Raw genomic sequence first — 14650 nt, 5'->3', positions numbered from 1 at the left:
GAAAGTTTGTTTTCTCCTTGTTCTCTGGCACAAGAAAGGTTGTTCTGCTACACATTTAGATCTTGAAATATTGAGCATGCTAAACCATCGTCCTCCTAATGATTGAATCTGGATGTGCAGAGGATTATATAAGAGCAAGACTTGAGTTTAACTTTTGGGTGTGGACAAAAAGGAGTTTTTGAGAAAAATTCCTGAATTCTTAGCAATTCTCTTTCCTCCCAGTTTGCTGAAATTCTTATGTATGGTCACAGTTTATTGTCTAAGTCCAAATCTCACAAAACCACACTCAGCTGAAGGCATGTTTTCCTAAAGATCAGAAGAAGCAAAAGCCCAGAAAGAGACTAATTCCAGCCCAATAAAATTTTATCCTGCACAAACCTTTCCTCATAATCATTCAGAAAAAATGTAATCTTTTATACTCAGTGTTAAAAAAAAAGTTAGCAGCACTGAATTCAGTAATCTAAAAGATTCCATCAATATAAATTGTATGTCAGGGGCTAAAAGTATCATTTTTACTTAACTTCAGGTTTTACATTTAAGACACATATCTTTGTTAAATTTTTTTTATTTTATTGTAAAGATGCTGTATAGAGGGGCTACAGTTACCTGAGTAAGGTAATGAGGACATTTCTTGTCGAGCATTGCTACCCCTTCCCTTGTTGTTCTCCCATTATCTTTTCCCTCCCCCCCTTGCCTCCCCACCCCCAGAAGTTGTAAAGTTCATTTCCAATACGGTGTCTTGTGGCTATCATTGTTGCAATGGGTCATCCTGGGTCCTTGTGTCAGTGTTCTGTTATTCCCCTTCCCCTCCCCAAATTAGACAAATGTATATACAAGATGCAGGGTACCAAAATCAGTGACAATAGAGGATATACTATAGGGGGGAGAATATACAAAGGAAACAAAAAAAATCACAACTTAACTCTCCAATTAAGTGACATAGAGTATCTAGTTGGATCAAAAAGCAAGATCCTTCTATCTGCTGCCTTCAAGAGACACACCTTGCCCACAAAAATAAGTATATTCTGAAAGTGAAAGGCTGGAACAAAATCTACCAAGCAAATGCCCCCCATAAACAGGCAGTACTTACAATGCTAATATCAGATAAAATAGACTTCAAATTAAAATTAGCAAGAAGAGATTATAGTATTACATACTAATGAAGGGATCTCTCTTACAGGAGGATTATAACAATTCTAAACATCTATTCACCAAATACTGGAGCACCACAATTTGTCCAAGAAACACACATAGATCCAAACACATGTCCTTTTTTTTTAACATACATATATATAGTTGAGAGATGGTAGTAGGAATGTTTGTTTCCACAATGAATGTTCATGGAGACAAAAATAAAGCATTTCTCTCATGTGAGACTCTTCTGGAGTTTTGTTTTGTCCCAACAATTTGATGAAATGTCTTTTCAGAAGAATAAATCCATTACTCTAGTATCATTTTGAAGCTGCTATAAGGTTAATGAATAAATTTTATGTCCTAAGCTAAACTTCATTTTCTCTACCAAATAGAAACCAATAGGAAACTAGAGCATAAAGAGAAATATAATGTGTATGGAAGACTTCTACTCTCTCATTTAGGTCTGTTATTACAGGAGCCAGACAGCAGTTCCACAAATGGTATTATTTCGTCCAAGTGGACTAAATAGCCATAGCAATGAAATGTGCCCGCGTGACAAAACAAAACTATGAAAACAAAATGAAAGCCTTCTCTTAACTACAGCATCCTGCTTTAGAGTACATTTTTATCCTTAAAATCTCAGAATAAGACATCAGATTCTCTTTTCAGTTTCAACATGTTATTTTTCTTAACCAATCATGCATCAAGTATGTATTGATCTCTAGTTTGTGTCAGGACTGTGCTAAATATGGAGAATGCTAAGACAAGTAAGCCATCCTCTCTGTCCATCGAGTTTTTTTTTAAAATAGGGAGACAGTAAGTAAATTGACGATGCTATTATGCAATCCTGATTGCCTTAGTGAAGAATCACAGGGTACAAGTACTATGAAAATTAGAGAGGATATTCTGTGAAGACCTTTCAAAAGAGGTGATATGTAAGATGACATTCAATGGACAGGTTGAAGTTTATTCATTGAAGATGAGAGCAGCCTGAGAAAAAGGTGCATTGAAACAGTCGTACACAAACTATACTTGGTAAAGGAGAATAGTGGGAGGGCAACTGGGAAGTTAGGTGAAGGAAAAAGTCAATAATTTTGTGTTCGTTTAAGGAGTTTGAGGTTCTATAAACAAAATAGAAATTTCAAATGTTGAAAAAAGTAGAAGAAGATAGAGAAATATTTTTGGTTTGGCAGTACTGAGATTATTGGAGATTATAGCCAGGTAACAGTTGGGTAATGGATAAGGTAATGAATCATAGTGGGTGAGGATCAATGAGTATACAGAGACTGCCAGATAGCTGTTTAAGAGCCTTGACTGGCAGATTAGGAAGCAAGACAGGTTTGATTGGCTTGTTGTGATTTTTTTCTTTTCCTTTATTTTTTTGGCAGAATTTTAAACTTCAGAAAATGTCCAATAGTGCTAATAATTTCTATACCCATGTATTTTTTTAATAAAAATGATTTAGCCAGGTTTTATTTTAGTATAACAAGTTTAAAGTAGGGAGAAATAGAAGACATATTTCCTGCTTCCCACCCAGGAAGGGAAGGTAAAGACTCCTTTTATACCTATATTTTTATCACTCTATATTATCTGCTTTATTTCTCTGTGTCTCTCACACATTATTTTTTTCTGAGTGTTTTGGGAGTACGTAAGTCACTGTTACACATCTACTTTTTACCTCATATGTCAGTATATTTCCTAAAATACCTGATATGCTTTTACATAGTTATAGCACAATGACATATATCTGGAAATTAGCATTGGTAGAATAATGATTACCTAACTTGCAGGCCATATTGAGATTTTATGAATTGTTCCAATCATGTTGGCATAAGAGTATTTCAGACCACACATTGTGTTCAGTGGCCATGCCTCTTTGGACTCCTTTAATCTAGAGCCCATCCTTCTTCATATTTATGAAGTACTAGTAGTTTAAGAGAATAGGCAATTATGTTGCAGAAGTCCCTGGATTTGGTTAGTTTGATGTTTCATCAAGATTAGACTCTGGTAATGTCTTACTAGCAAGAAAACAACAGGAGGCAAATGGTTGCCAGTTGGACAAGGTGGCTTTTGCTAGATCCATCAACTGTAAACTTTACTTGTTTTCTCTTGCAATTAATAACTTTATGGGGAGGTATTTTGAGCTGTAAATGTCCTGTTCCTTCGCAAATTTTCATCCCATAGTTAGAGAATCTATGCATGATTCTTGTCTGAATCCATTATTATTGTGTTGGCCACCAGATAGTAAGTTTAAAAATTCATCTTATCTCCTACATTTATTGACTTCATAGTATATGGGAAGGCTGCTCATTTTCTTCCATTTGTCTAATTATTTATTCATTCATACCACTGGGAATCTGTGGGTTCTTATTTATTCAAAGAGCTAAAATCCTTTAGTATGAGTAGTTTTTTTAAAGATGCTTTTACACATTTGTAGCAGAAAGAGTCAGAGGAAATATGAGGGACAAAACACATGGTACTGAAATAATGAACTCACTTTTATTCTGTAAACCCATTAGACTTTAGGCCAGGTGCTGAGAATGCAAAGACGATTAAACAGGTTGGAAAAGCTGAACCTCAGATGGGGAGAGGGCTGGGGGAGAGAGAACCACTAGGAGAGCAGACAGATCATTCAGTAAAAGGAAGTGTAAGTGCTGTTGATAACAGCAGGGCTGTGAGTGGGTCTGGGAGAAGAATACTTAATTCTGATTGGTTAGTGAAGACTTCCTTAAAGAGATGAGCAGATTAGCTGGATGAAGGAGGGAAAAGGGGATAATAAGGAAGACAGCTGTGTAGAAATGATACTCATGGAAATGTAGAAATAACTTGTTAATTTCTCCTGGAAATTTAGGGATAATACAAGTATTTCAGTGAGTTGAGAATCAACACTAAAGGCTTTGGTTGCATTCATTCTATCTGTTAATGAAGGGTCAGATTATGTGATCCTTTCAAAGGGAAATCCCTCTCCAATCCAGCCTCAGTAAATGAAACCTACGGCTTGGGCCACACATCCCTCAGAAAGAACTTGATATCTACTTTAAGAGTTAGTTGCTAACTGTGAGAAGGCTCAGAGCATCCCCACAGGACTGTGGAATTTCCCTTTAGACATTTGTTTGACTCCTGAAAAGATACACACAGGCCATTTTCATGAGGAGAAAAGGAATCTGACTGCAATGTCAATGATTTAGCTTTGTTTTATTCACTTACACGTGGAAAAGAAGCAGATATAAACCAAAATGCAAGAAGTTTATGTTAATTTCAGATTTTACCTTAGTTTGAAAGATATAGCAATATGGGATGTTAAACTTTCAAAAAGAAAAGTTTTCAAGCATTTTTCTCAGATAAATACATTATACCCGAAGAAAGCTCATGTGTAAGGCTTTCTGTTTGTTTGCTTTTGTTTTTGTAGACAGGATAGACAGATTAATATGGTTTTTAGATACCTGGGAGCAAAAAAGAAATGCGCCCATTGTCCCATTATCCAGAATGCATAATGCTTCCTAAGAAGTTTCAAGTAAAAGATTCAAAATCCTGGATTTCATTTGAGCAAATGCTGTCTAGCTGCAAATGTAGGTCAGATAGTTTTGGCATCCTGTGTGGGTTTCCAACTGTCTATGGAACCCAGAAACAGATGAATATGTGTTCCACAGCACAACTCACTGAAGAGAGAGGATTAAGCCCCAAAGTTAGACTTGAGATTCTCTCTTTTCTTCAACATTCTCACTTCTGGTTTTTCCTTCTTCTTGAGATCAGGATTTTTAGATGATAAAGAGAATGTGATACTTTTTTTTCTTTCCATCTCTGGACTTCAGGTTATAAATAACTTCCATCATGATAAAGATTAAATGAAATTAATCTAGTTAGGATAAAAAAAAACTTGTCCATGATATGATACAGTGCCAATAATGAGACTCCTACAAGTGCATGAATTCATCGTGTTTTGGTCACCAGAGAAGTAAGATAGGGTCATGCTCCATAGAAGTGTATGCCAAGTGTTTATGAAAACTGTTACCAAATAAGATAATAAATGGTGAAAGGCATATGAGTGCCACAGATACCAAATGTCACAGAAGACGAAAACAGAACACAATTTGTGGAAAAGGAAAAAGTAAATGAATGTGAAAAATTGAACCCATAGGCCTTTCTCACCAAATTAATGTAACTGAAGGGCTTCCTCTGCCACTAATAAACTGTGAACTTCCAACAAAGGAGTTGTTCTTATTTATTGATAATACACACACACACACACACACACACACATACACACACAAGATCTTGTAGTTTCAAGGAACAAAAATCAACTAGAACTACTTTAAGTTAAAGTGGGCACTTGCTGGGTCCAGTGGCTTATGCCTGTCATCCTCACTTCTCAGGAGATAGACATTGGGAGGATCAAAGTTTGAGGCCAGTCTGAGCAGAAGTTTGCAAGATTCCATCTCAAACAGCAAAAAGCTGGAAGTGGTGTCACATGCCTATCATCTCAGCTATGAAGGAAGCATAAATAGGAAGATTGTGGGCCAAGCTCACATAGATGTGAGACCCTGTTTGAAAAATAACTAAAACAAAAAGGTCTGAGGACATGGCTCAAGTGTATAGCATCTGCCTAGCCAGCCCAAGATTCTGAGTTCAAACCCTAATATTGGAAAAAAAAAGACACTTCCAGTTTAGTGTTTGTATGCTGTTGTATGCTTGTGATCTCAGCATGCTGAAGTGGGAGATTGTAGTCAATCTGGGTTACATAGTAAGACTATCTCAAAAAAGAAAAAAAGAAAGCAGAAAGGGAAAGAGCAGAAATAAGAAAAAGAAGAGGAGGAGAAGGAAAGGAGAGGTGAAGAGAGCAGAGGAGAGGCAGAGGAGAGAGGCAAAGAGGAGACTTCTGTAGTAAAAATCAAAAGTGTCTCATAGAACTCAGGAACAGGAACACAGCCAAGCTTCCATAATGGTTTATCAAGATGCTGGAAAGTTATCAGAACCTTATCCAGCTTTCATATTTTACACTGCAGATCTACTCACCAAATGGCTATGAGTAGCAACAAGGAAAGCTTCGAAATACAGTAGCAGTGTGTTCATATAAAAGCCCAAAGTGTTAGTTCTGAGGAAGAAGGGAACAATAAATATTGGGAAGTGACTAGTCTCTTCTATGTTCACTTTGGCAAAGATGCAGGCCCTACAAAAGAAATAAGGCTCAGAAATTACAATCCCTTGAATACAAGACCAAGGAGGTTGTATAATTGAGTTGGCGGTGGCTAACCACAGAGGTCTTGAAGCAGGCAAGTGACACGATAAGAGTTATACTTTGGGAAGATTGCTATGAAATTATGGTAAAAACAGGCAATAGCCTCATGGTGCTAATAATTGCCATTTCAAAGTTTACTTCTGGCATTGGAGCCTAGGCTGGGTTTGCTGGAGACAGGAGAAGGCCACAGGAGAATAGGAGGGCAGAATAGTTGAAGACTGTTAGTCTAGAGTCTACACAAGAATTAATGGAATATAAATTGTCCTTCAGCAATGAGAAGGTAGGATAAGGAGGGAGAAGGAGAGGAAAAAGGAAATTCCAGTTTTGAGTCTCAAAGATTTAGGGATTGCTGGTGTCATTAATAGAAACAAGGAAGTCAGGGGGAGGAGCAGACTGGAACAAAAAATGAAAGACCACTGGTTTGGCACCAGGTCTTGTGGTTTGGGCCTCCAAGTAGGGATTTCCAGTAGGATTGCTGGAAAATGAGAAGGCTGGACCAAGAGTCTCCAGGACAATTTTTGGCATTTCTGCAATTCCATGTGTCACATTGCTAACAGTTTATTAGTAATATGTAGCTCCGGAGTTATGATATTACTGATTCATGGCCCACGCTTACATCTCTCTGAGAAGCTGAGAAAGCAATAAACCTCCATCATTCTTTTGTATTGAAGTTTCAGATTATTCAATGTACTCTGACCACATTTAGCATGGATAAGTGAGACTTGGTTGTACTGATACTGCTATGTTTCCAGAAAAATGCCAATAAAGCTGCAAATGTGATTTGGACCTAAGTTTTAAGTGGAGGGGATGGGATGTCGAGCTGAGTGCTAAAGGCTTTTCAGAGAAATTCTTTCTTCAGGGTTTTATAATGTGTTTATAAACCAGCCATTCATTCAATAAATACTTATTCAGCATTGATGTGATGTACTAAATACATAGAGGTAGACACAGCCCGCATTTAGGGAAGTTAATCCAGACCAGAGTTTGGCAGACTACAGCCCATGGGTCAAATTTGGCCTGTGGCCTCTTTTTGTTCTTCCTGAGAACTAAGAATGGTTTCCACATTTGGAAACAGTTGGAAAAAAATGTGTGCATACACTTATATATGTATACATGTATATGCATATATGTGTATATACATATACACATAGACATTTGCATGTATATACATATATACACATATTTTTATGTGTGTATCTACATATTTATGTACACATAGACATACACATTTATATAGATATATGTGTATATATATTCAAAAGGAGAATTATACTTTGTGAAACATTAAAATTGTAAGAAATTCAAATGTCAGTGTTCGTAAAGAGTTTCACTTTGTATAATCACCTCCACTCATTTGTGTATAATTTCTAGTGCCTTAACATTGCAGTAGCTGAGTACAGTAAATGTGCTGGACCTTGGCTAAATACAAAGTTTTAAACATCTATTATCTAGCCCACTATAGAAAGTTTTCCAAACTTAAGTCTCAGAAGAAGTAATTAGTCACACAAGTAAATACCTGTTTTACTATTTGGGGGCCTTCCCCAAATTTTGTTTCTCCTTAATACCTTTTTAAATTCTGAGGCCTGAGGTCAGTACTCTCCAAAGATGACCTCCATTGAGGTCATTTTCCCAGGATTCAGGCAGTTAAAATCAGTCCCTCACTTTGAGATGGCAAGGGTGACCCTATGTGGCTCCTACGCAGGTCAGAAGAAGGCTTATACTGGCCTCTTGGAAGCCCTCTGAGATATATCAGCTACCTATTTGATTTTCACCACACTGTATTCCTCCACACTGTCCCATGAATGAGAACCACCAGGATGAGACAGTCAACCCACAGATGTCTAGAAATAATAATAGATATTTGTTGTAAGCTCAGGATTTGAGAATAACTTATTACCCAGAAGTAGAAATCTGAAAGGAGGCCTACGTCTCTATTTCTAGCGGGATGTGAAAAAGGAAGTGTTGTGTGGAGTTTGGATGGGGCTTCATAAAATCTTAGGAACAAACAGGCAATCCCCTGGCTTCTGCACAGGCCTGTGCAGGCAGTTGTGGTTGGCAAGCTTACCCTGGCATGGCAATAAAAGTCTGTAGGCCAGATTGATATTCCGCAGGTGTGTTGATGTGGTTGTACTCCTTTTGGAACTATGGAAATATTTTTAGACCAGTTGGGAAATAACATGAAGACCAATTTCAATATATGGTAGAATTAAAATTTAGTGAAATTCCAGCACATTGTGGTTTTATAGCAGAAATCATAGGCATTGTGACACTGAGATTTTTCTGGTTTGAGCATTTGGATCACAGATCTGTGGAACTTTCTGTGGACGTTAGGTTGTGCACTTCTGGCATTGGAAACTCCTCCAGTTTCTACAGTCATAGTGGGTGGTGGGAACCCTAAGAAAATACAATCACAAGAGTCAATATATGAGCGTGAAAATGGAACCAGGTGACTTGAGGGAAAGGGTAGGATTGGGACAGATGGGGTAGGGAGAATGATGACAGGGGGCCATTGATCAAGATACTTTATCCTCCCAAACTGAAATACTGAATTGAAACCCCTATGTACAGCTACTTAAAGATAATTAATGTTTTTTATTTTTTTTAATTAATGTTTTTTATGAGAGAGAGAGAGAGAGAGAGAGGACTAATTCTGCATGCCTCCAGGTGTTAGCTAACCTCTTCCCATGGGAAACATTGGTATCTAGACCAAGGGAGAGGTTGGGGAGGCTCCAGGTGATTGTGGCACACACTAGGCTTTGTGCGGGTCATCTTTCCTGTGCATCCATTGTTGTAATGTGAGAAAACAGAGAAGCCACCTGTTGAGAAGTCGAATCTTGGAATCTATTAAAAGGCCAGTGACTGCGTGGTGCACTCCTGTCTCAAAGACCACCAGCCAGCAAATACAGTTAACGCTGTTAGGAAACTTAGCAATGAAGGCCAGAGAGGAGAGAAAGAACAAAAACAATACCAACAAACCAATTCAACTTCAATGGAAAACTGGATTGGGAGCCATGGTTATCAAAGAAGAGCCAGAAGACAGGAGACAGGACAGGAACATGGAGACACATGGTATGGTGGTATAATGGTTGCCTGAGCTGGTCCAGGCCTAAATAGGGTTGGATCAGGGGGGCAGGGTCACAGGAAACTCCCAGTCCCAGGCACTGGACTGACAGGTTTAGTAACCTATCAGCCAAGTGCTAGCCCCTGTATCCAGGGATTCAGGCACACCATCACCTGGGAGGTGGGGGCTTCACCTTCCCCATCTATAAAGACAAGATGCCAGACCCTACCATCCACCATGTGGCCAAGAGGGCTGGCCAGAACCCCATCTCCCTAATTCATCATACCTTTTGTTTTGGCTCTTTTTCCTTTGGATTAGGGTACCCATTCCTGATCAGGTTTGCCTAGAACCTTATTAAACAGAAACCACACACCCAGCAAGTGGCAGTCTGAGTCCTTTCTGTTACCTTTGAGTTCCCTGTACCTGATCTCTGAGCAGAGACAGTTCTTCTTAACTTTCTGTCTAGTCTCTCTCCTGGTCACCTGAGCAGATACGGAGAGCCAGTATCAGCACAAGCTCCACCTGGCTCAGGCCCTGTGAGGAGATGAGCTTTTCCCTAGCTGTCAATGATTGCTATTTGTGTCTTCTTTTCTTCTCTCTCTTTTTATTCTCCCTCCCTGGTGGTCCTCACTGGCCTTCTCATACTTCTCATTCCCTCTTTCTTTGGTACTTCTATCTCCTTCTGCCTCTGGCCTGTCTATCTTAGAAAAAAATGAGAGAGGTTGGCAGGAGTCACACAGAGGTCTGCAGAGCAATAGCTGAAACTAAACTGAGATGGTGGTGGTCACAGTCACAGCACTGGATTCCCAGTCACCCAACAATTGCCACTGTCAGGGGAAGTGTTTGATGCAGCTTCCAATAACGAAACATGACTCAGTTGGCGGCCATAATTTAGAGAGTAACTTATTTTGTTTTTTCTCATCAAGCAGTCTGAGATGACTTTGGGTGTAGCTCGTATATACAGAAGGTGACTTGAGAGGCGTGTAAGGCCAGGAGCACAGTTCAAGTGGCAGAGAACCCACCTAGTAAAGAGGAGGGAGGAAATAGGAAGAATGATTGAGGAGGAAATACAAGCCAACAAATAAGCTGGTACCCCACTGGTTTTCACTGTGGGCAACTGGTGTCCAAACCTTCATGCAGCCTTTTGTGAAAGCATGCCGAATACACCTAAACACACCTTCCCAAGCCAGGTGATTTAAAAAACCTGCATGTTAAAAAAAATCAGTGAAGGAAATATAGGAAATTTAGTCATCAGCATTAAAAAAATGTTATCTTTAATTGTTGTTGTGGTCAGGTGCTGATGGCTCATGCTTGTAATCCTAGATACTCAGGAGGCTGAGATCTGAGGATTGCAATTTGAAGCCAGTCCAGGCAGAAAAGTTTGTGAGACTCTTATCTCCAATAAAACTACTTAAAAAAAAGCCAGAAGTGGTGCTGTGATTCAAGTGGTAAAGCACTAACTAGCCTTGAGCAAAAGAAGCTCAGGAACTGCTCTCAGGCTCTGAGTTGAAGTCCAGGACCAGTACAAAAGAAAAAAAGAAAGAAAAATAAAAGAGAAAAGATTGTTATTGTAGGGCTGGGGACATGGCTCAAGTGGAAGAGTGCTTGTTTAACAAGTACAAGGCCCTGAATTAAAACTTCAGTTTGATTATAAGCTTACTCCTAAAATTCTAGCTTACTCTATATTTAATAGATAATTTATACAACAAATGGGTTATTTGAGATTTTAAAGTTTATACACTCATGCTTACTAGCATTCGATGATTAGATACTTTAAATGCTACCCTGTGGTGTTTCTTGTGTCTCTCGGGGCTCCTTGGAGCTGGCTGAGCATGGCGTTTGACAGGGTCCTGATGATGAGTACAATATTCTTCTTTACCTGGTTCACAGGACCTCCTTTCAGTTTAGAGTATCATCTCTTCTTTCCATCTTCATCTGTCCTTTATAGTCTCACAATCTTTTACTGGAAGTCAAAAGACTTCAATGTTTCTTCTTCTTGTTATAATCACTACGAAAATCCCACTTATTTCTTTTGTTAAATTTTTTTATTGTAAAGGTAACATACAGAGGGGTTATAGTTATGTAAGTCAGGTAAATGAGTACCTTTTGACTTTTGCAGAGGAGCACATCATAAATTGGACTGAAGATAGAAACCTGTCATGGCAGGAGAAGTGGGAAGATGGGGCTTGGGAAAAGTGGAGACCCAGGTTTTGGGCAGGGAGATGAGATCTTAGCTGTAGAAAGGATTTTAAGGACCACACAAAGTGAGTGAAGGGAGGGAATCGTATGACATGATTTCTCTTTAGAGATATTACCCTTGCTGCAGTATACAGGAGGAGGCCACGGGGGGGGGGGAGAGAGAGAGCACACACATTTTGGGAGCACTATTTTCACATTGTCATGAAAGAGGTAAAGACCTGGATGAGAACATCAAAGAGGTGGCTGGAATGATACAAGGAGATGGGAAAATTCAGAATGTACTTGGAAAGCAAAACCTTTAAGTAACCACAAAGGGATATAAGAAAAAGAGAGGTGTTTTCTTAATTAATAACCACTCTAAACGATTTCAAAATCACAGATGATAATTCTAAGTCTATTCCATGGAAAAAGCATGCAGGTTAATATGAATACAATGTAGCATACTGTCAAGATATTCATTTCAGGCTGAGTGCCTTTGTAAAGCATCCTGGCCAACCCCTTCATGGCCCATGGCCTTGCATCCAGCAATCCTATTTTCTTCAATTAAGCAGCTATTTCAAAAACATGTCATCTGTTTACTGTTAATGCATATTAATACAGCCATCCATGCGTCAACACAAAAAGACCATCTAGAAAATGATACTTAGATAATTTCTATATATGTTTTTTCATAGGCATGTACCTTTCAATTCCAAACCAGTATTTTTTTTTAGAATAAAATACAGTGAAAATACAGAGTGAGAGTACACTTCACTTAAAGCATCAAACCTTGTCTTGGTGAAAAGGCAGTGTTCTTTTCTGGCCTTGGCTTCGCTCGCGTGGGTGAAGTGAAGAGTGTGTTTGTCTTACTTCCCAATCCCCTCCCTCACTATCATTTACTTCCAGGTCATCTGACAGCTTTTCCTTGCCATAACTGAATGTGTTCCTTATATTTGCTAACAGCATTTGGGTTCTATTTTCATTCTATAGTATTACTTTTCATTTTCCTTAGGATGAATAAAAACAACCTCTGAGATGTTCTGCTACGAGTTTAATTTTATAAAAGGGGGGGGGGCAGTGAAACACTCCTTCTAGGTATAGTCCTTTCCACAGAGTAACCTTGATTTGTATTCCAGGCAATTCATTTGCTGACTCAGGAAACGGTCAGGCTGGTCTCCCAAACAAATGCTAGTTTATGTGGCTAAGATTTAAATCCGAAGCCCACAAATGATAAGAGTGAATGGAGGTCCCCCCCTTCCCCTGCCAATTTCTTTCCTAGTAATCTCTTCTTGTCTACTTTTCTTTGCACCTGTATCTAGAGCAATTTCAGAATGTTCACAGGAATGAACTAGGCAGATGGAATAGTCAGACTATCCGTGTGTTTGTAGCAGACAATCTTTTCTGTTTCAAGCCAAATAGTATTTGTTTGGTTTTCTGTAACCTTTTCCTAACCAAAAGCCCAGTCACCTAAGAAATAATTTTGCAATTTAGCATTCACATAGGTACTGGGTATAGTGTTCAGTATTATCTGTGGTTTCATCCAGCTGGGGTCTTGGAACATATTCTCTGCAGATAAGAGGGGCAAGGCCTCTATACACATTTCTCCTTTTCTTCTGTTGTTCCTTGTTTCTGGTGAGGATTTTTCCAGTTGCAGCTGAGACTGGCTTCAGCCATTCCAGACCAGGCTCCAAAGCTGTGAGTGAAGCAGCCACCTGGGAAATGGGTTCTCTAGGTCCAGCTGTTTTTCCCAGCAGCCTTTCAAGTCATTCCTAGTCATTTGAGTCATCCCAGGCTCGTGGAGCAGAGAAGAGCCACCTCTTTGCCTTTTCTGAATTTTTGTCCATAGAATCAGTGAGCATAATACAGTTATTGTTGCTTTATATCACTAAATTTTGGGGTGCTTTGTTAGGTAACAATATGTAAAGGAACCCTAGCTCATCCGTACCTTTCAGTATGGGACACTTTCAGCTCCATTGTAGTCCAGGGATGGACCACTGATTCCCTCTGTCTACTTGTATGCCTGGCGTTCCATAGACCTACAGCATACTTCCTCACTGCTTTGAGTGAATACTTATTTATTATTGTTAGTAGTAGTATTTTATTTTGTGCCAGCCCTCGGGCTTGAACTCAGGGCCTGGGCACTGTCCCTGAGTGTTTGGCTCAAAGCTAGTACTCTTCTATGCCATAGCTCCACTTCCAAATTTTTGATGGTTAATTGGAGATGAGAGTCACACAGACTTTCATGCCCAGGCTGGCTTTGAATCATGATCCTCAGATTTAACTCTTCTGAGTAGCTAGGATTACAGGCATGAGCCACTGGTGCCCAGCCTGAATGCTTTACTTTCATCTAAGAAAATACTTGATTTTGTTTTTGAGTGAGGTTGTTGAAATATTCTTTGCATATGTTATCTCAGTGATGTGTACCTGGAGTAGAAAGGCAGATTTCAAACTGATTGTACAATGCCATCCTGCTTAGTTTGCATTTTTAGCATAAGATCTCAACAAGCATGTGGCCAAGGTAGGCTTCTATATCTAGTCAAATAGTTTGACCCTGTTATTTAAGATTTTGATTATAAGCAAGTTCTCTGTAGGTATACTTCAGGATATAAAGAACAGTTAGACTGAATCTGTACTCTCTAACAACTTATAGGATGAGGCAGACATAGGTAAACTGTGATATCACATAGAGTCATAAAAGGTATAACTCTATAGTGATAGAGCAACAGAAAAATTACTATGACTTCAAGAATACAAGTATAGGGAAATAAAGCAAAGCAGTGGTAGCCCCAGAGCCAGGCTAGATCCCTGACCTTGTGTGTCTGTGTGCCCTTTCCTCCACAGGTCTATCATCACCACCCAGGGGACTCTGAAGTTATTATCTCTAGTCTGGACTCCTCAGGAATCGCTTACCTTCCCCATTTCACAACTCTATGCAAAGACAGTGGAATGTGACTTCTGAGTTGTCTCTTAAGCTTCCTCTGGGTCCTTTTCCATCTCCAGGAAGTTCCCACATCTTGTAAATGCTCCCTAAGACTGTCTTG

This window comes from Dipodomys ordii, unplaced genomic scaffold (assembly GCF_000151885.1).
Source record: "Dipodomys ordii isolate 6190 unplaced genomic scaffold, Dord_2.0 Scaffold1, whole genome shotgun sequence".
NCBI lineage: Eukaryota > Metazoa > Chordata > Mammalia > Rodentia > Heteromyidae > Dipodomys > Dipodomys ordii.
This window is presented reverse-complemented; position numbering follows the sequence as displayed.